Genomic DNA, 20,732 nt, shown 5'->3' with positions numbered 1-20,732 from the left:
GAGGAAAAATATAAGACTGAAACTGGCAAAAGAGAATGTAGGTGTCTAAAAAATGAGACTGACAGAAAGTGCAAAATGGCTAAGCAGAAATGGCTGGAAGACAGATGCAAGACGGTAGAAGCACGCATAGCAAGGGGGAAGATAGACGCCTTTTATAGGAAAATTAGAAAGACCTTTGACAAAAAGGACAGTAGCTCTGAGAATATCAGGAGCTCAGATAAAAGCATGTACTAAGCATAGAAAGCAAAGCTGAAAGATAGAAGCAATAATAAAAGGGCTATACAAGAGAAATGAACTTGAAGATTGTAGTATAGGAAAGGAAGAGGAAGTAAATGAAGATGACATAGAAGATATGGTACTGTGAGAAGAACTGAAAGATCTAAGTCAGAATAAGGCCGCTGGAGTAGATGATAACCCCTCAGAACTAGAGATGCCCTTGGAAGGGCCAGGACATAGTTATTCTACCTGCTGCGCAAGATAGGCAGAATACCTTCAGATTTCAGAAATAATGTAATAATTTCAAAGAAAGCAGGTGTTGACAGTTGTGAATGCTACCAAAATATCCATTTAATAAATCATGCTTAGCAAATACTGACACAGATTATTTACAGAAAAATGCAAAAACTGGTAGTAGCCAGCCTAAGAGAAGATCAGTTAGGTTTCTGGAGAAAGGTAGGAACATGTGAGGCAATACTGACCCTGTGACTTCTCTTAGAAGATAGGATAAAGAAAGGCAAACCTACTGTTGTAGCAAGAACAAACGTGATGTATGTGGAACATAGCACTTTATAAAGCACAGGGTGTATATGACATCTACATCTACATCTACATTGATACTCCGCAAGCCACCCAACGGTGTGTGGCGGAGGGCACTTTACGTGCCACTGTCATTACCTCCCTTTCCTGTTCCAGTCGCGTATGGTTCGCGGGAAGAACGACTGTCTGAAAGCCTCCGTGCGCGCTCTAATCTCTCTAATTTTACATTCGTGATCTCCTCGGGAAGTATAAGTAGGGGGAAGCAATATATTCGATACCTCATCCAGAAACGCACCCTCTCGAAACCTGGCGAGCAAGCTACACCGCGATGCAGAGCGCCTCTCTTGCAGAGTCTGCCACTTGAGTTTATTAAACATCTCCGTAACGCTATCACGGTTACCAAATAACCCAGTGACGAAACGCGCCGCTCTTCTTTGGATCTTCTCTATCTCCTCCGTCAACCCGACCTGGTACGGATCCCACACTGATGAGCAATACTCAAGTATAGGTCGAACGAGTGTTTTGTAAGCCACCTCCTTTGTTGATGGACTACATTTTCTAAGCACTCTCCCAATGAATCTCAACCTGGTACCCGCCTTACCAACAATTAGTTTTATATGATCATTCCACTTCAAATCGTTCCGTACGCATACTCCCAGATATTTTACAGAAGTAACTGCTACCAGTGTTTGTTCCGCTATCATATAATCATACAATAAAGGATCCTTCTTTCTATGTATTCGCAATACATTACATTTGTCTATGTTAAGGGTCAGTTGCCACTCCCTGCACCAAGTGCCTATCCGCTGCAGATCTTCCTGTATTTCGCTACAATTTTCTAATGCAGCAACTTCTCTGTATACTACAGCATCATCCGCGAAAAGCCGCATGGAACTTCCGACACTATCTACTAGGTCATTTATATATATTGTGAAAAGCAATGGTCCCATAACACTCCCCTGTGGCACGCCAGAGGTTACTTTAACGTCTGTAGACGTCTCTCCATTGATAACAACATGCTGTGTTCTGTTTACCAAAAACTCCTCAATCCAGCCACACAGCTGGTCTGATATTCCGTAGGCTCTTACTTTGCTTATCAGGCGACAGTGCGGAACTGTATCGAACGCCTTCCGGAAGTCAAGAAAAATAGCATCTACCTGGGAGCCTGTATCTAATATTTTCTGGGTCTCATGAACAAATAAGGCGAGTTGGGTCTCACACGATCGCTGTTTCCGGAATCCATGTTGATTCCTACATAGTAGATTCTGGGTTTCCAGAAATGACATGATACGCGAGCAAAAAACATGTTCTAAAATTCTACAAGAGATCGACGTAAGAGATATAGGTCTATAGTTTTGCGCATCTGCTCGACGACCCTTCTTGAAGACTGAGACTATCTGTGCTCTTTTCCAATCATTTGGAACCTTCCGTTCCTCTAGAGACTTGCGGTACACGGCTGTTAGAAGGGGGGCAAGTTCTTTCGCGTACTCTGTGTAGAATCGAATTGGTATCCCGTCAGGTCCAGTGGACTTTCCTCTATTGAGTGATTCCAGTTGCTGTTCTATTCCTTGGACACTTATTTCGATGTCAGCCATTTTTTCGTTTGTGCGAGGATTTAGAGAAGGAACTGCAGTGCGGTCTTCCTCTGTGAAACAGCTTTGGAAAAAGGTGTTTAGTATTTCAGCTTTACGCGTGTCATCCTTTGTTTCAATGCCATCATCATCCCGGAGTGTCTGGATATGCTGTTTCGAGCCACTTACTGATTTAACGTAAGACCAGAACTTCCTAGGATTTTCTGTCAAGTCGGTACATAGAAGTTTACTTTCGAATTCACTAAACGCTTCACGCATAGCCCTCCTTACGCTAACTTTGACATCGTTTAGCTTCTGTTTGTCTGAGAGGTTTTGGCTGCGTTTAAACTTGGAGTGGAGCTCTCTTTGCTTTCGCAGTAGTTTCCTAACTTTGTTGTTGTACCACGGTGGGTTTTTCCCGTCCCTCACAGTTTTACTCGGCACGTACCTGTCTAAAACGCATTTTACGATTGCCTTGAACTTTTTCCATAAACACTCAACATTGTCAGTGTCGGAACAGAAATTTTCGTTTTGATCTGTTAGGTAGTCTGAAATCTGCCTTCTATTACTCTTGCTAAACAGATAAACCTTCCTCCCTTTTTTAATATTCCTATTAACTTCCATATTCAGGGATGCTGCAACGGCCTTATGATCACTGATTCCCTGTTCTGTACATACAGATTCGAAAAGTTCGGGTCTGTTTGTTATCAGTAGGTCCAATATGTTATCTCCACGAGTCGGTTCTCTGTTTAATTGCTCGAGGTAATTTTCGGATAGTGCACTCAGTATAATGTCACTCGATGCTCTGTCCCTACCACCCGTCCTAAACATCTGAGTGTCCCAGTCTATATCTGGTAAATTGAAATCTCCACCTAAGACTATAACATGCTGAGAAAATTTATGTGAAATGTATTCCAAATTTTCTCTCAGTTGTTCTGCCACTAATGCTGCTGAGTCGGGAGGTCGGTAAAAGGAGCCAATTATTAACCTAGTTCGGTTGTTTAGTGTAACCTCCACCCATAATAATTCACAGGAACTATCCACTTCTACTTCACTACAGGATAAACTACTACTAACAGCGATGAACACTCCACCACCGGTTGCATGCAATCTATCCTTTCTAAACACCGTCTGTACCTTTGTAAAAATTTCGGCAGAATTTATCTCTGGCTTAAGCCAGCTTTCTGTACCTATAACGATTTCAGCTTCGGTGCTTTCTATCAGCGCTTGAAGTTCCGGTACTTTACCAACGCAGCTTCGACAGTTGACAATTACAATACCGATTGCTGCTTGGTCCCCGCATGTCCTGACTTTGCCCCGCACCCGTTGAGGCTGTTGCCCTTTCTGTACTTGCCCAAGGCCATCTAACCTAAAAAACCGCCCAGCCCACGCCACACAACCCCTGCTACCCGTGTAGCCGCTTGTTGCGTGTAGTGGACTCCTGACCTATCCAGCGGAACCCGAAACCCCACCACCCTATGGCGCAAGTCGAGGAATCTGCAGATCCGGGAAAAACCTGGGAATTTTTTAGAATTCCGAGATATTTTGTTTGTTTTAGTTTTCAGTTAAATTTTTGTAATTTTGAATGGTAAGAAATAATTCTCTAACAAAGGATATTACTGCATCCCACTACTGCAGAATAATACTGCACCAATAAAACATAAACAAGAGAAAAAAGCTAAAATAAAATTTAAGTTGCAAAGGAAATGCACCATGTACACAACAAAACACAGTGCTCATACAAGTGTCTGCCATTGGCAAAATGTGTCAAGGGCTTTGGGAAGACTATGCAATGCTTCATAACAACAAATTGCCTCTGATGGGCATGACGTCACAACTGTTTGCATTAAGCCTAGTTCATATGATGACATTGGGTTGCACCCTTCGTTGCATGGAATGAGTTGCATGCAAATGGTTTCATATTTGACTGTAGACATTGCAAAACCAGTATATACTTCAGTTTCGTCGTTTTGTGGGTTCCTGAGTCATGCCTGAAATGAAAATTTTGGCAACTGCACGTCGCACGAGTTGTGTTGAAGTTAAAGCTTGTTGCGTGGAATCGCTGCATAAGAAAAAAATAAGAAACGTGTTTTGCTTCATGACTGGAAAAAGAAAAGACATCAGCTCAATTGCTCAGCATCCTTGCTGAAATAATTTGTGATTGAAGACCCAAGAAGTTCTTTTATCTCAGAATGTCACCAGAACTGTTAGCATTTCTTCTAAATAGAGTTAATTATGCAATAAGGAATAAAGATATTGTAATGCATGAAGTACTGTCACCAGAACTGAAATTACATATCACATTGCATGCGTTACAATCGAGAAAACTCGGCGAGCCGTAAGATGCGGTTTCAGTTGGTGATGATGCTTTTTCATTAACACCAATAATTATTAACATTAACAGTAATAATTATTAACATTGACATCAGTAATTATTCAAAGCAGGCATCTTTAAGAAGAGAATGGTTTGCATACTTCTGTCTTGAAGCTAGGTCTGTACATTGGCAATATTTCAAAATTCAAACATATGTCAATGGGGAGCACTGCTTGCAACATTGAGTGGCCTAACTCAAACGATGGGATTTTAGTCTTGTAGACAAGAGCATTTCTACAGCTAGAATTACGTTTGCTTGTATTTTTCTTAATTCAGATGTATATGTGCTCCTAATTCAATAAATTTTACCGTGCAGCTCAGATATTGTCAAACTATCTACGTTCTCATCCCACACGACAGTCTCAGGATCAGAAATATGTTGCTTATTTTTGTAATAAGCATCACTGAAAATTCACAAACACCTATGCAAAGCATATACATCCAAAAAGCGAACATTATTCTCCATTCCCCACTTCATATTTCAGTTTGTCTACATTCTACGAACACACACAATCCCAAAACCCATGCAACTAGTGTCGCCAAAGTTGGAACACACCGAAACTGTTTAGTTTCACTGACGAGTTGTGCAAATGGCAACTTTTTGTGGCGCGTGCAAGCTGCCATATTCACTGGGAACAAACCGGGGTATCTGCCTCGGGCAGCAATTTCAGTCGAGCATTAATCACCTTGCAGAACAATGAAATTATTTTTGTCAGTTTGCTAGAGAAATGTGGCTTTATTAATCTTTTCCGCCGAGGCAGTCAGTTTATTTGAAACGAAGTGTTTAATTCGACACTCTTGGCTAGTTTCAACTGTTTGCTGCATTTCAATTGAGCATGTTTTTCGTCTTCTAGCATGTATGGCATTATGCCACAATAAAGAACCAAAAATGATATAATACTGTACTGGTACTCCAAGAAAATTTACAGCCGAATCTGGACATACAAATGTGGACTCTAAGCTGAATTATGGATTTTAGTTTGGTTCACGAGATTCCTCTGATGTCTAGTTTCTTTTATTACATAATGTAAGATATTTTAATGTTTTACACGTCCAAAAATACAGGCTTCCTGTGTCATCGTAGCTGCGCAAGCACGGTGACACCTATTATTCAGCGCTCTCTGGCAACTGCTGAAACAAACCTCTTTCTAACAGGTCGTGGGAAAATATTGCGAATTATTGATTGAAAAGCATTACTTTCAAAGTATATTTCCTTTTACGCAAGATGAACTAAATGTGAGAATGTGCTATGAATTTCTTAAATCACAGAGCATTTGACTCTCATTTAAAAATCAACTGTTTGAGGACAACCATTTAGGAAAAATTTCGAGCCCAGAAGAGCAGACATTTATGTCGGTATTAAAAATTTTACTGGCACATTTGTGTGATGTATCTTAATGTGTAACACACGCAAAATAGATCAACATTATACATGAAAGTTTAGCTTATCTTGCAGCTTATTAATCGTTGAGACCAATATTATATGTGAAAGCTCCGCTTTTCTTGTAGCAACACTACGCATATTAATTTACACCATTAACTTTTCCTATTTGTGTGCACGTGCTACTTAACAGTGATAAAGCTATAGGCTGACTCCATCACGTGTCCTAAGCTCTGAATATCCACTGCATCGGCTGGCGAGATCACATGACATGAGCTATGACCAGCTTATAAAAGCACGTCACCCAATCTCGATTTCAATGGTTGGAAATTAACATGCGCTGTTCGGTGGAATTCGAATTTATACTTTCATAATACGAAAATATGCAGCATACAGGGTCTTTTTTTCCCCGAGTTTCGCTTTCTAAAGGGTTGAGAAATTCTACGCCGGTGTATGAAACGATAACGATTCAAAGGATTGATAAGTTTTACAGTTATAAGGAAAAGTACACTGTCACTAAACACGGAAAAAGTGTATTTTCACCTGGTAGAAAGTGTGTTTTTAACCGGGAAATCTGGAATTTTTTTTTTTTTTTTTTTTTTTTTTTTTCCTTCTCCACATTCACACCCTGGCACCCTGGAGCAACACATAAAATATAGGTTATGTGTAGCACTGAACACATTAACTGAACAACAGTAATACAGAGTAAAGAATAGGCTAAGTACTTGTTTGCGATCACTTAAATAAAGCTGTTTCTTTGACGGCTCACCAGAGCGTGCAAGGGAGTCGACCCATGTGACCCTGTGAACTGAAATCGTGCATGTCATGTGTGAAGGTACGTGACTCCTTCCTTGCAGGGGGTGGGAAAACCACATACATACATAAAAAACACTAAACACTAGGCGCACAAAAATGCATGGTAGAGAAAAGAAAGGCGCTGGTACTGTGAGGGAGCGTCAGGAGGAAGGGGGCAGAAACACCGCTCTCACAAGGCACTGAGATTACAAGTCACAGAAACAATGACAAAATGACAATCCTGACCTGCATTTCATCATCTGATGATGGCAGTGGCTGCAGCATATGTGGCAGGCAGACACCGGTGACTAGGAGCAGAAGTGATGAGGAGCCGGGTTAGCACACCATCCCCCCACTCGTGAGAGGCCAGTGGACAGGACCAGGGACGGTGTCTCCATAGCGACGTCCTCTTCAAGGTTAGCGGTCGGTGCTGGAGGCGTTAGAGAAAACGGCCTCACAGGACTCGGCTGCAGCATCAGGTGCAGTTGGGGCTGTACCGGTGATGGCAGTGGAGGAGTGGATGCAGAAGCAGGAACCCCAGACAGTGATCTGCTAGGCAGCAACCCCACCCCCCACCCCCTGTCCGTTGGGAACCAGATCGTCTGTGACACAGGAACAGGGGTGGTGGGCCCTCTGGAACAAGCCTTGCCATGGGCAGCCACCGCATAAGACTGATGATGCAATATATACTACTCCTCCCAGTTGAAATCCTTTGTGATACGCTCCAAGTTATTTGTGAAGCTTTTCTTGAATTCTTGTGGGAATAATTTTGGAGGTAATTTTATATGTGGCATCTAGAAGGGAGTATTCCCAATAATTATTCAGCTTTAACCTATTGGATATTTGTACCATAGAGTGTTCATCACTTTGTTCTGTTACTCAGACGTTATTACTTCAGAATCCCAGATGTCAATAACAAGTTCGTGTAGGCTTTGCAGGATTTGATAATCAGCATATTTAACTGTCCACTGGTTCCACAGTATCAGTGATTTATAAAGGAGGGAAGTAACTTTACTATACAAAATTTATAATGCAGAGCTACAGCAAGTCAAGTCAGTAATAATAATTACATACCAAATATTTTATGTCAAAATTCCATGAAAACTTAACAAAAAGTTTTTACCAAATGCTGCTGCCCACCATGAAAGCTGCAATGCCTATTAGTGGGCAGTAGGGACCAAGGGACCAGGTTGATATCACTATAAAAGGGCAAGTTGAATAAAATCTGCTACCAGCCACAGTTTATTTATTTAAAGCATAATTGGTTTTTTGCATATGTCCATCTTCAGCTGATTATACATTCAATTTTGTGCTTCCACATTCATTGTTAGAGTTCACTATTTAACACAGAAGGCAAATTACATTATGTTGACTAGAGAGACATAAAAGGAAACACTGGAAGTAACGTAGTGACAGTAGTTGAATATACTAAAAGTACTGCTAGGCATTTTTCCTTGCCTGGAGGACTGGAACAGGATGCACTAAACCTCAAAGAGGCCAGTTGAGGAGCTACTTGATTGAGAAGTAGCAGCTCCAGGTCATGAAAACTGACGACGACAGGAAGAGCTGTGTGCTGGCCCACACCCCTCCATACCACATCCAGTGAGATCATTGGCAGAGGATGTCATGGCGGTCGGTTGGTACTGAAGGGCCCAACAGGGCCTATGGATGGAGCCTACATTTACATTTATTTACATATAGGTGAAGTACCCAAAAGGTAATTGATATTCCTTTGGATCTTTGCAGCTGAATAATTTCTTTAATTGTTCTATTAGTATTATGGCTTTTTTTTTAAATTTATTGTTATTTATTTATGTAATTATTATTAACTGTTGCATGCTGTTTTCTCATTTCCATTTTTCATCTTAGGTGTAGGAGGAATATATTTCGACTGTTACTATTTAAACATTTTGTAATAGTCTCTTGTTTTATACTGATTGAATACCTTGTCTGTCATTTTGAACATTATTTTACTTTGATAACTGCTTTTAAATCTTCTAATTTCTTCAACTACTTGTCCTCTAGTATTATTTTTTCTCAGGATTGTTTAGAGTTTCTTACTTGATCATTGAACCATGCTTCGTGCCTTGTTCTTTGTTTCAGCAGGCATGTTTATTCCTCCTTTTAACAGTAGCAATTTATTTGGCTCTGGCTTTCAGTTTATTAATTATCATCTTCAGTTTATCACCTGGATGTGTTTTAGATCTTTTTGTTTATACTTTATTGCTTTTTAAATAAGTGATATGATAATTCCTCCTCTTTGGAAATATTTGGTTTCCTTTTTAGTGTAAATGTGATTTTTATTATTGAAATGTAAGTCAATATCTACCCTGTAGAGAACTGTGGCATTATGTCATTCTATGTAGTAATTTTTATCCCTGCTTTCGTGATCAGCTTAGCCCTCCTTCAGTTTTATGTTGGGATATTTTCAGGTAATTAGTTTAACATAGTACACACTAAAATCTGATAATATCTAGGATTAGTCCATTGCCTACACCAGGTTGATATGATCTTTGACTATTAATATATGAGTTGGTCATTTTCCTACCATTGTGCAATATTGCCCTTTTTTGTACTGTTTCTCCATTGAATTCTTCAAACAAGATTTTAATATGTGCTGCAGGGATATTGAATATCATTTGGTCAAACATTTTTCAATTTTTTTCTGCTTGTTTTCATAATTTTTTGTCATCTGATATTTATAGAAGTGTATGTATTGCTCTCTACTTCAAGTTTTAAGGTTACTTATCCTCATAGAGTTCAAGAAGTTGTGTTGTTATCCACTAGAAACCCCTGTCTGAAATGAGGGCCAGTCTTCATGTTATTTTTCCTGAAGGTCCTTTGTAAATATGATACATCGCAGAGTCCATTAAATCCTAATCTGAGCTCCAAAGTTCTTGAAGAGGTGCAATTAAGATCTTTTCTTGATGCATTACAGCAGTTAAATCCTTCAACTTGCTTAGTTTCATTAGAAGGTAGTGTTTCATTTTGCAAGTACAGACATATTACAGACCAGTATCCCTAACATTAGTTTGGTGAAGAGTTATTGAACAAGTTCTTAGTTCAAGTAAAATATATTTCCTCAAGACAGAAATGCCTTTGTGCACAAATCAGTACGTATTTAGAAAGTGTCACTCATGTGAAATTCAGCTTGCCCTTTTCTCCCATATCATCCTGTGAACCATGGATGAAAGGCACCATGCAGAATCAATATTCATAAAGTTCCAATAAGCATTTCACACAGTGCCTCGCTGGAGACTTTTAACAAAGGTGCGAGCACATGCAGTAGGCTCCCAGATAGATGAGTGGCTTGAAGACTTCTTACATAGTATAGCCCAGTATATTGCCCTTGCAGACGAACGGTATCATCAGGTGTGCCTCAGGGTGATGTGATAGGACTGTTATTATTCTCTACATTTATAAGTGATCTGATGGGGCAGGGTGAGCAGCAATCTGCGGCTGTTTGCTGATGATGCTGTGATGTACGGGAAGGCTTTATCATTGAGTGACTGTAGGAGGATACAAGATGACTGAAACAAAATTTCTAGTTGGTGTGATGAATGGGAGCTAGCTGTAAATTAAGACTGTTGATATTTTTGAAAATGTTGGTAATCCAATCTATTGATATTTAAAAAAATATCATTGTAGTAACACTGTTCACGTTTACGTCGCACTTCACTTAGCGTAGACCGGGACTGTGTCCTAGGCATGCCCAATGTTAACTGACTGAGCACGGCCCGTGCTGCCGGAGTTGTTGTTGTGTTGTTGTTGTTGTTGTTGTCATGCCGGCAGAGGTCGCGTCCGAATTCTCGCGTGCCCTCTGGTGGACGGGACTCTACTTGCGGCAACTACCGCCCGTGACGCGCCGTGCCAATGTGCACCTCCCGCGATCTTTATGGTGGCTACTACACTCCTCCTCCTTCGGGGGGTGAAGCCACTGTGATCCACTGCGTCGGAATGTGGAGCGTCGGGCAGGAGCGATGACCTCCACATCCATTGGATGGCCGGAGTCGAGGGGATCTGCCAACCCTCGAGCCGGAACCTTCGAATACGGCTGGAAGTGACCCACACGAAGAGGCCCCCGTCGTCCCACAACCGGAGCACGGGACAGAACGGGCGACAAGCTGTCGAACTCCGGATCCTGTTCCACCCCGGGAGGGGCAAGACCCAGTGGCGGGGACGAAGGGGAAGGGACGACCACAGGTGAACCAACCTCCTGAGAAACCGGGCCTGCTAGGGGGGCCGGCTCTCGCTGGGGCATCTCGAACGATGGCGATGCCGGTGCTGGAGCTACCGGAGGCTGCCAAGGCTGAGAACCATCGCAGTGCGGCAGAGGCACAGCGGGGAGAGGAGGCAACGTCCCCTGTGAAACCAACACAGGTGCCGGCAATGGGGAAGCCGGTGTCCGAGAGGGCGGAGGGTGGGTGCCCGAACGTGGACGTAGCTGATTTTGGTGACTACGTACCACCCGGTCCCCCGCCTGCAAGGTATAGAGCCGGCGGCCATTTCGGCGCATGACCACCGCTGGTATCCAACGTGTATTGCGACCAAACCCATGGGCCCAGACCGACATACCCAGTGGAAAGCCAGCTACTCCGTTTTGTGAAGACTGGCGAGGACCAGGCCGGAGGAGGTGCAGCAGAGTCCTAGGTTGACGCCCATGGAGGAGCTCTGCGGGGCTGCGTTCTCCCATTGGTGTGGTCCGGTATGCCGTCAATGCTTCCTCCGCAGGAAATTCGTGCACATACTTTTTCATCTGCGTCTTAAATGTGCGCACCATGCGCTCGGCTTCCCCATTCGATTGTGGATGGAAGGGGGGAGAGCAAACGTGCCGAATACCGAAGCGCCTACAAAAATCCTGGAAGGTCTGCGAAATAAACTGCGGTCCATTGTCCGAGACCAGGGTGATTGGCAGACCTTCCACAGAAAAGATTTTTGCTAGTGCCTGGATTGCAACTTCTGAAATGGTTGAGGAGCAGCGAACCACATATGGGAATCGGGAATAAGCATCAATGACAATGAGCCAAAAACCGTTGAGAAACAGGCCCGCAAAATCGATGTGAACACGTTCCCATGCTTGGGTTGCCGGCGGCCATGAAGAGAACTCTGCCCTGGGAGATGCTTGTTGGCTCGCACACTGGGAACAGGCGGCCACCAAGTGCTCAATTTCTCTGTCAATACCGGGCCAGTACACATGTCTGCGAGCCAAGGGTTTAGTACGGGAAACACCCCAGTGCCCCGCATGTAATAACGTGAGGACCTCCCGTCGTAAACTTGCAGGAACAACCACGCGAGGAGCTGTATCATCGGTAGCCAGAAGGAGAACGCCTTCCAAGACCGAGAGGCGGTCCTGTAGAAGAAAATAATTACGAAGAGGGTCCGAGGCCTGGCCCGGAGGGCGGGATGACCACCCCTGCTGAATGAGGCGAACTACTTGCCGGAGAACCGGGTCAGCTGCCGTTTCCCTGGCGACTCGAGAACTAGTGATTGGGAAGCCATCAACCGCTTGGCGGGACGCCACATCCAAATGAAAACACATAATCTCCTCTCGATCGAACGTAGTATCCGGGCCCACCGGAAGACAGGAAAGAGCATCGGCGTTGGCATGCTGTCCTGTAGGGCGAAAATGAATGTCATAATGGTACTTAGAGAGGAACAAGGCCCAGCACTGTAGTCTGTGGGCCGCCCTATCTGGAATCTGAGAGGTGGGGCCAAATAACGATATTAACGGCTTATGGTCAGTGATTAACCGAAACTTCGTGCCATACAAGAAAGGGTGAAACTTGGTAACAGCGCAGACAATGGCCAAAGCCTCTTTTTCCACCTAGGAGTAATGGACCTGCGCGGGACTAAGCGTTTTAGACGTAAACGCCAGTGGTTGCTCGGAACCATCTGCGTTGCGATGGGCCAGGACCGCCCCCACCGCATACTGTGAAGCATCTGTAGCCAGGACCAACGGCTTATGGGGATCAAAAGTACCCAAACAAGGGGCTGACATGAGGAGGCCCTTCAACGAGGTGAACGCTCGCTCACATGCAGGCGACCAATCAAAAGGAACACCCTTGTGCAGAAGGCAGTACAGGGGGTGGGCTATAGTGGAAGCCCTGGGAATGAACCGGTGGTAATAGGCTGTTGTTGTTGTTGTGGTCTTCAGTCCTGAGACTGGTTTGATGCAGCTCTCCATGCTACTCTATCCTGTGCAAGCTTTTTCATCTCCCAGTACCTACTGCAATCTACACTATCTTGCCTAAAAAAGCTTGTAACTCTTTCAGCGAAGCGGGCCGAGGAAGGTTGACGATACCTTGGACCAAACTTCCTAGTGGCTGGATACCGTGCCGAGAGATGGTGTAGCCCACATACTCAATGGATGGTTGAAAGAAGGTTGACTTATGCAGGTTGCAACGCAAGCCCACAGACCTGAATTTGAGAAAGAGGGTGCGAAGGTTGTGCAAGTGTTCCTTCGTGCTGTGGCCTGTGACAATTATGTCATCCAGGTAATTAATACAATGAGGAATTGTCGACGTGACATGCTCAAGATAACGCTGGAATATCGCCGGGGCACTGGATATTCCAAAGGCCAACCGCTGGTATTGGTAAAGGCCAAACGGGGTGTTGACAACCGCCAACCGTTTGGAGTCCTCATCAAGTGGTATCTGATGATAAGCCTCCGACAGATCGATTTTCGAAAAATATTGGCCTCCCGCCACAGAGGAGAACAATTCATCAGCACGAGGCAAAGAATAGGTGTCCACCACCAATTGGGAATTAATGGTGGCCTTGAAATCGCCACAAAGACGTAATTTTCCCGAGGGCTTCCTTACAATAACGAGGGGCGAAGCCCACTCACTGGAAGAAATGGGAAGAACGACCCCTAGGGCTGTCAGCCGGTCTAGCTCTTCCTTTACCTGAGGGCGGAGAGCCAAGGGGATCTGCCTCGCGCGTAGAAAACGCGGGTGAGCCGACGCCTTCAACGTTAAGTGAGCTTCAAAATCTGAAACACGCCCCAGGCCCTCCTCAAAAATATCGGGAAAGTCGGATGTCAAAGATTCCAATGATTGATAGGGAACGTCTTCGGAGACCAACTGTATGGTGTCAGCGATAGAAAAACCGAAAGCTTGAAAGGCATCCAGGCCAAAAAGGTTAGCTGAGCTCGCATCACTGACAACAATAAAAGTAATAGGCCGAGTGACTGATTTGTAAGTCACGTCAGTAGTGAATTGACCCAGTAGGGGAATGAACTGTTTACCATAACCACGTAGACGCCGGTAAACTGGCGCCAACGGGGGCGATCCAAGGTCGGAATAAGTTTGTGCATACAACAACGAAACTGCCGCACCTGTATCGATTTGCAGTTGTAACCGGCGCAACCGAACCGACACCTCGATAAAGAGTTTGCGTGCCGATGCGTCGGCAGCCTGGCCCGATGAAACTTCCTGAATGTCAGCGTCCATGTCCTCTGTACCTGCTTCCTTCGATTCTTTTGAGGCTGAGCGGCAAACTTTAGCAATGTGACCTTTTCTATTACATTTGCGACAAAAAGGGCCCAACGCTGGGGGCACTTTGACCGATCATGATGTATATAGCATGACGCACAGGACGGCAACAGGGGCCGGCGGCCGGAATTCTGTTTACGCGCCGTGCGGGAGCGGCTGTAACGGCCGGATTGTACCGCTCGCACGTCGTCCACCCCTGACACAGTGGACGCGGCCGCGCCGCCCTGAACCGCCGCAACATCGCACCACGCTTCCAGCTGTTGACCTGCTGCGTGAGAGACTTCATACGATTGGGCAATGGACAGGACTTCCTCGAGGGAAGGGTTTTCTAACTGCAGGGCCCGTTGCCGGACCTCCCTATCAGGGGCCGAACGAACAATGACGTCGCGTACCATAACGTGGGCGTACGACTCTCGCGACTGCTCCGTGACAAAATGACACTTGTGACTAAGACCGTGCAGGGTAGCGGCCCACGCCCGGTAAGACTGATGGGGCTGTTTCTTGCATTGATAGAACTTGACCCTAGCCACCACAACATGCGTGCGGCAGTGATAATATGAAGACAGCAAGGAACACAATGTGTCAAAAGACAAGGACGAGGGTTCCTGCAACGGCGCTAGCTGCCGCAAAACTTGATACAGCGAGGGAGATATCCAAGACAAGAAGAGAGCACGACATACCTCTGCATCGGCAACATGAAACGCCTGGAAATGCTGCCGAAGGCGATGTTCATATGTGTCCCAATCCTCCGCCGTCTCATCATACGGGGGAAAGGGAGGAGGGAACGGCGCCGGAGCAGACGGCGTGGAGAGCAACGCCGGAAGCACTTGTTTCATGGTGGCCATGAGTTCCGTCTGCTGCGCAACCGAAACTTGCACCGAATCCTCCATGCCGTGGAGAAGCTGCGAAACCGGAACAATGATGCAACACGCGAAAGAACGACCCTACTCGTCGCCAATTGTGTAGTAGCACTGTTCACGTTTACGTCGCACTTCACTTAGCATAGACCAGGACTGTGTCCTAGGCATACCCGATGTTAACTGACTGGGCACGGCCCGTGCTGCCGGAGTTGTTGTTGTTGTTGTTGTTGTTGTTGTCATGCCGGCAGCGGTCGCGTCCGAATTCTCGCGTGCCCTCTGGTGGACGGGACTCTACTTGCGGCAACTACCGTCCGTGACGCGCCGTGCCAATGTGCGCCTCCCGCGATCTTTCTGGTGTTTACTACAATCATTATCAACCCTCGATAAATTGAAAAAAGTATTGATATACCAACAAAACAAATATCAATGTTCCAGCCTATAAAAATATCAGCTGCACATTGTAAATATACTGCCGGTTTTAGATCTGTATATTTAAGTACTGATTTATTGTTAGATATTCTGTACATCAGCAGGTCAGCTGCTCTACCATTCCACTCTCGAATGGCGTGCGGAAAAAAAAAGCATTTAAATTTTTCTGTGCAAGCCCTGATTTCTTTTGGAATCAATTTGTCATCCCCTGTTGATAGCACTCATTACTTCATGAGTATAAAGAGCTAGTTGTGTTTCACAAGAACGATATTTTCTGAATCTGTGCTGACTGTGTGTCAATAAATTATTTTCTTTGAGGTACTTCATAATGTTCGAATACAGGATCTGTTCCAAAACCCTGCTACCAATCACGATTTTATCATGATGATCATTTCTCCCTATGTAGGTTGGTGCCAACAGAATGTTTTCGCAATTGGAGGAGAAAACTGGTGATTGAAATGTCATGAGAAGATCCCATCGCAATGAAAAATGCCTTTGTTTTAATTATTGCCACTACAATTCACGTATCATATCTGTGGCACTATCTCCCCTATTTCACGATAACACAAAACCAGCTGCCCTTCTTTGTACTTTTTTGGTGTCATACATTAGACCCACCTCATGAAGATCCTACACCGCACAGCAGTACTCCAGAATATGGCGGACAAGTGTGGTGTAAGCTGTCACTTTAGTAGATCTGTTGCACCTTCAAAGTGTTGCGCCAATGAATCACAGTCTTTGGTTTGCTCTACCCACAACATTATCTATGTGCTTGTTCCAATTTAGGTTATTTGTAATTGTAATCCCTAAGCATTTAGTTGAATTTATAGCCTTCAGATTTGTGTGACTTGTCACGTAATTCACACAAATCTGAAGGCTATAAATTCAACTAAATACTTTGGGACTTATCACGTAATTCAAAATCAAATAGGGGTAATGCAGGAGTAGGTTTAATAATGAATAAAACAATAGGAATGTGGGTAAGCTACTACAAACAGCACAGCGAACACATTGTTGTGGCCAAGATAGACACGAAGCCCACGCCTACGACAGTAGTACAAGTCTATATTCCAACTGGCTCTGCAGATGACGAAGAAATTGAAGAAATGTATGATGAAATAAAAGATATTATTCAGATAGTGAAGGGAGATGAAAATTTAATAGTCATGGGTGACTGGAATTCGGTAGTAGGAAAAGGGAGAGAAGGAAACGTAGTAGGTGAATATGGATTGGGGGTAAGAAATGAAAGAGGAAGCCGCCTGGTGGAATTTTGCACAGAGCACAACTTAATCATAGTTAACACTTAGTTCAAGAATCATAAAAGAAGGTTGTATACATGGAAGAACCCTGGAGATACTAAAAGGTATCAGATAGATTATATAATGGTAAGACAGAGATTTAGGAACCAGGTTTTAAATTGTAAGACATTTCCAGGGGCAGATGTGGACTCTGACCACAATCTATTGGTTATGAACTGTAGATTAAAACTGAAGCAACTGCAAAAAGGTGGGAATTTAAGGAGATGGGACCTGGATAAACTGACTAAACCAGAGGTTGTACAGAGTTTCAGGGAGAGCATAAGGGAACAATTGACAAGAATGGGGGAAAGAAATACAGTAGAAGAAGAATGGGTAGCTTTGAGGGATGAAGTAGTGAAGGCAGCAGAGGATCAAGTAGGTAAAAAGACGAGGGCTAGTAGAAATCCTTGGGTGACAGAAGAAATATTGAATTTAATTGACGAAAAGAGAAAATATAAAAATGCAGTAAGTGAAGCAGGCGAAAAGGAATACAAACGTCTCAAAAATGAGATCGACAGGAAGTGCAAAATGGCTAAGCAGGCATGGCTAGAGGACAAATGTAAGGATGTAGAGGCGTATCTCACTAGGGGTAAGACAGATACTGCCTACAGGAAAATTAAAGAGACCTTTGTAGAAAAGAGAAAAAGAGAACGACTTGTATGAATATCAAGAGCTCAGATGGGAACCCAGTTCTAAGCAAAGAAGGGAAAGCAGAAAGGTGGAAGGAGTATATAGAGGGTCTATACAAGGGCAATGTACTTGAGGGCAATGTTATAGAAATGGAAGAGGATGTAGATGAAGATGAAATGGGAGATATGATACTGCGTGAAGAGTTTGATAGAGCACTGAAAGACCTAAGTCGAAACAAGGCCCCGGGAGTAGACAACATTCCATCAGAACTACTGACAGCATTGGGAGAGCCAGTCCTGACAAAACCCTACCATCTGATGAGCAAGATACATGAGACAGGTGAAATACCCTCAGACTTCAAGAAGAATATAATAATTCCAATCCCAAAGAAAGCAGGTGTTGACAGATGTGAAAATTACCGAACTATCAGTTTAATAAGCCACGGCTGCAAAATACTAACGCGAATTCTTTACAGACAAATGGAAATACCAGTAGAAGCCGACCTCGGGAAAGATCAGTTTGGATTCCGTAGAAATATTGGAACACGTGAGGCAATACTGACCCTATGACTTATCTTAGAAGGTAGATTAAGGAAAGGCAAACCTACGTTTCTAGCATTTGTAGACTTAGAGAAAGCTTTTGACACTGTTGACTGGAATACTCTCTTTCAAATTCTGAAGGTGGGAGGGGTAAAATACAGGGAGCGAAAGGCTATTTACAATTTGTACAGAAACCAGATGGCAGTTATAATAGTTGAGGGACATGAAAGGGAAGCAGTGGTTGGGAAGGGAGTGAGACAGGGTTGTAGACTCTCTCCAATGTTATTCAATCTGTATATTGAGCAAGCAGTGAAGGAAACAAAAGAAAAATTCGGAGTAGGTATTAAAATCCATGGAGAAGAAATAAAAACTTTGAGGTTTGCCGACGACATCGTAATTCTGTCAGAGACAGCAGAGGACTTGGAAGAGCAGTTGAACGGAATGGATAGTGTCTTGAAAGGAGGATATAAGATGAACATCAACAAAAGCAAAACAAGGATAATGGAATGTAGTCGAGTTAACTCAGATGATGCTGAGGGAATTAGATTAGGAAATGAGACACTTAAAGTAGTAAAGGAGTTTTGCTATTTGGGGAGCAAAATAACTGATGATGGTTGAAGTAGAGAGGACATAAAATGTAGACTGGAAATGGCAAGGAAAGCGTTTCTGAAGAAGAGAATTTGTTAACATCGAATATAGATTTAAGTGTCAGGAAGTCGTTTCTGAAAGTATTTGTTTGGAGTGTAGCCATGTATGGAATTGAAACATGGTTGATAAATAGTTTGGACAAGAAGAGAATAGAAGCTTTTGAAATGTGGTGCTATAGAAGAATGCTGAAGATTAGATGGGTAGATCACATAACTAATGAGGAGGTATTGAATAGAATTGGGTAGAAGAGGAGCTTGTGGCACAACTTGACTAAAAGAGCGGATCGGTTGGTAGGACATGTTCTGAGACATCGAGGGATCACCAATTTAGTATTGGAGGGCAGCGTGGAGGGTAAAAATCGTAGAGGGAGACCAAGAGATGAATACACTAAGCAGATTCAGAAGGATGTAGGTTGCAGTAGTTACTGGGAGATGAAGAAGCTTGCACAGGATAGAGTAGCATGGAGAGCTGCATCAAACCAGTCTCAGGATTGAAGACCACAACACATCTTTCAATTGCTGTCAATACTATCTCTTTGAAATCATTCCACAGCTTTTCTGTGCTTACATGATCAGATTGGAAGGAGTGAAGACTGTCTCTTAAAAATGTGTTAACTTTGCATTTCTTTTTGATAGTTGTAGATGTTACGGTATTCAGCCTAGCAGCAACTGCCTTGTGGTTGCTAATCCCTGTATTTGTCATGATACTCACTATTTGTCCAGGATTATTTGTTGCTAAGAGGTTCATGAGATCTGTAGAGGTGTTGGCATTCTCACTCTGTAAATCTGTGAATTTCAGTGCACAAAAATGATCGGGTGTGGGTGTCACGTGGCGACAATGTCAAAGAGGATCTCCGAGTCGGCGAAGGAGAAGACCGTTTGTTTTTGTTTGACTTCTTGAAGTCTTTCCGGCTGGCAGAGGAAGATTGGGATGTTTGTTGGCTGGAGGGATGTAGGAAGTCTTTGCGATAGTATTTCTTTTCTCTTTTCCTTCCTGACGGTTGTGTATCAGGTGAATTTGCTCCGGGAGACAGATGTTTGGTGGTTTGTCGCACAGTTGGACAAGTTGACGATGATGCTACCACGACACTGGGTGATTTCACAACCCCAGTGCTGAATTTGAGGTCGCATGTCTGCATGGCCATGTCCTTCATTAAGTGAGATGTAGCAAGAACAGTACTGTAAGTGCCAGATGGTAGAACTGTTTTCAACACTCTTGTAACCAAGCCAGACATATCAATGTATCAGTCGATATAATTGTAGTATGTCCAGTGAGTTTGTTAAGCACATTGTGGAAAGATACATTCGCCAATGCCAGGTCACATTGCAAAACACCTGCAGCAGATTTAAGGGTGGCCATAGGCTTCAGTTGTGACAACCAGCCGATATTTACAGCAACCTCTCCAGTCTACCTATTGACAACAACCGTGTACATCCTGGTTTTCACCTGGACTGTTGTCTACCTAGTGCGGTACCAGTTTCACTCACCATTCAGCTGACAGTTGAGTTTTTAGTGAACAAACTGACAGCATATTGGTGCACTGAGATGATGTATTGTATTCCAGTGCTTCCCAATTGAACTTACAAACAGTGTTGTCCTGCACTTAATGTGTGAGTTATTCAACAAAATTGCAGAATACTGTGTTGGCCTAGAGGTATCCACTTCCAATTTTTTTTTTTTTGTTTGTTTTTGTTTTGTTTTATGTATTTCCAGGAGAGTGAGCAACTGTTTCTTTCTGTGATTTATTTGTAAATAATTTGTGCTTCATAAGCTCTTTGTTATTGAAGAAGCAGACTCACAACAAACATTCGTAGGAGAAACTCACAAATACTCAATGTTGTAAAACAAAGAAAGAATCCATGTTAGTAAAGTATGAGAACAGATGATGATATTTTGTGTTTAGGCCGGGAGAGGATGATAACGGGATGGACAGGAAAAGAAACAGACATTTAAAAATG

General features: G+C 43.5%; 1 protein-coding gene across 1 annotated transcript in view; it reads left to right on the top strand.

Moving 5' to 3' along the window:
- The window catches only part of LOC124545376 (conserved oligomeric Golgi complex subunit 5), a 128,771-nt gene that overhangs the window by 29,987 nt on the left and 78,052 nt on the right, over window positions 1–20,732 (top strand). The window lies entirely within an intron of this gene.

The sequence above is a fragment of the Schistocerca americana genome, chromosome 8 (genome assembly GCF_021461395.2).
Source record: "Schistocerca americana isolate TAMUIC-IGC-003095 chromosome 8, iqSchAmer2.1, whole genome shotgun sequence".
NCBI lineage: Eukaryota > Metazoa > Arthropoda > Insecta > Orthoptera > Acrididae > Schistocerca > Schistocerca americana.
Note: the sequence above shows the minus strand (reverse complement) of the source record. Positions and strands in the feature narration are given on the sequence as shown.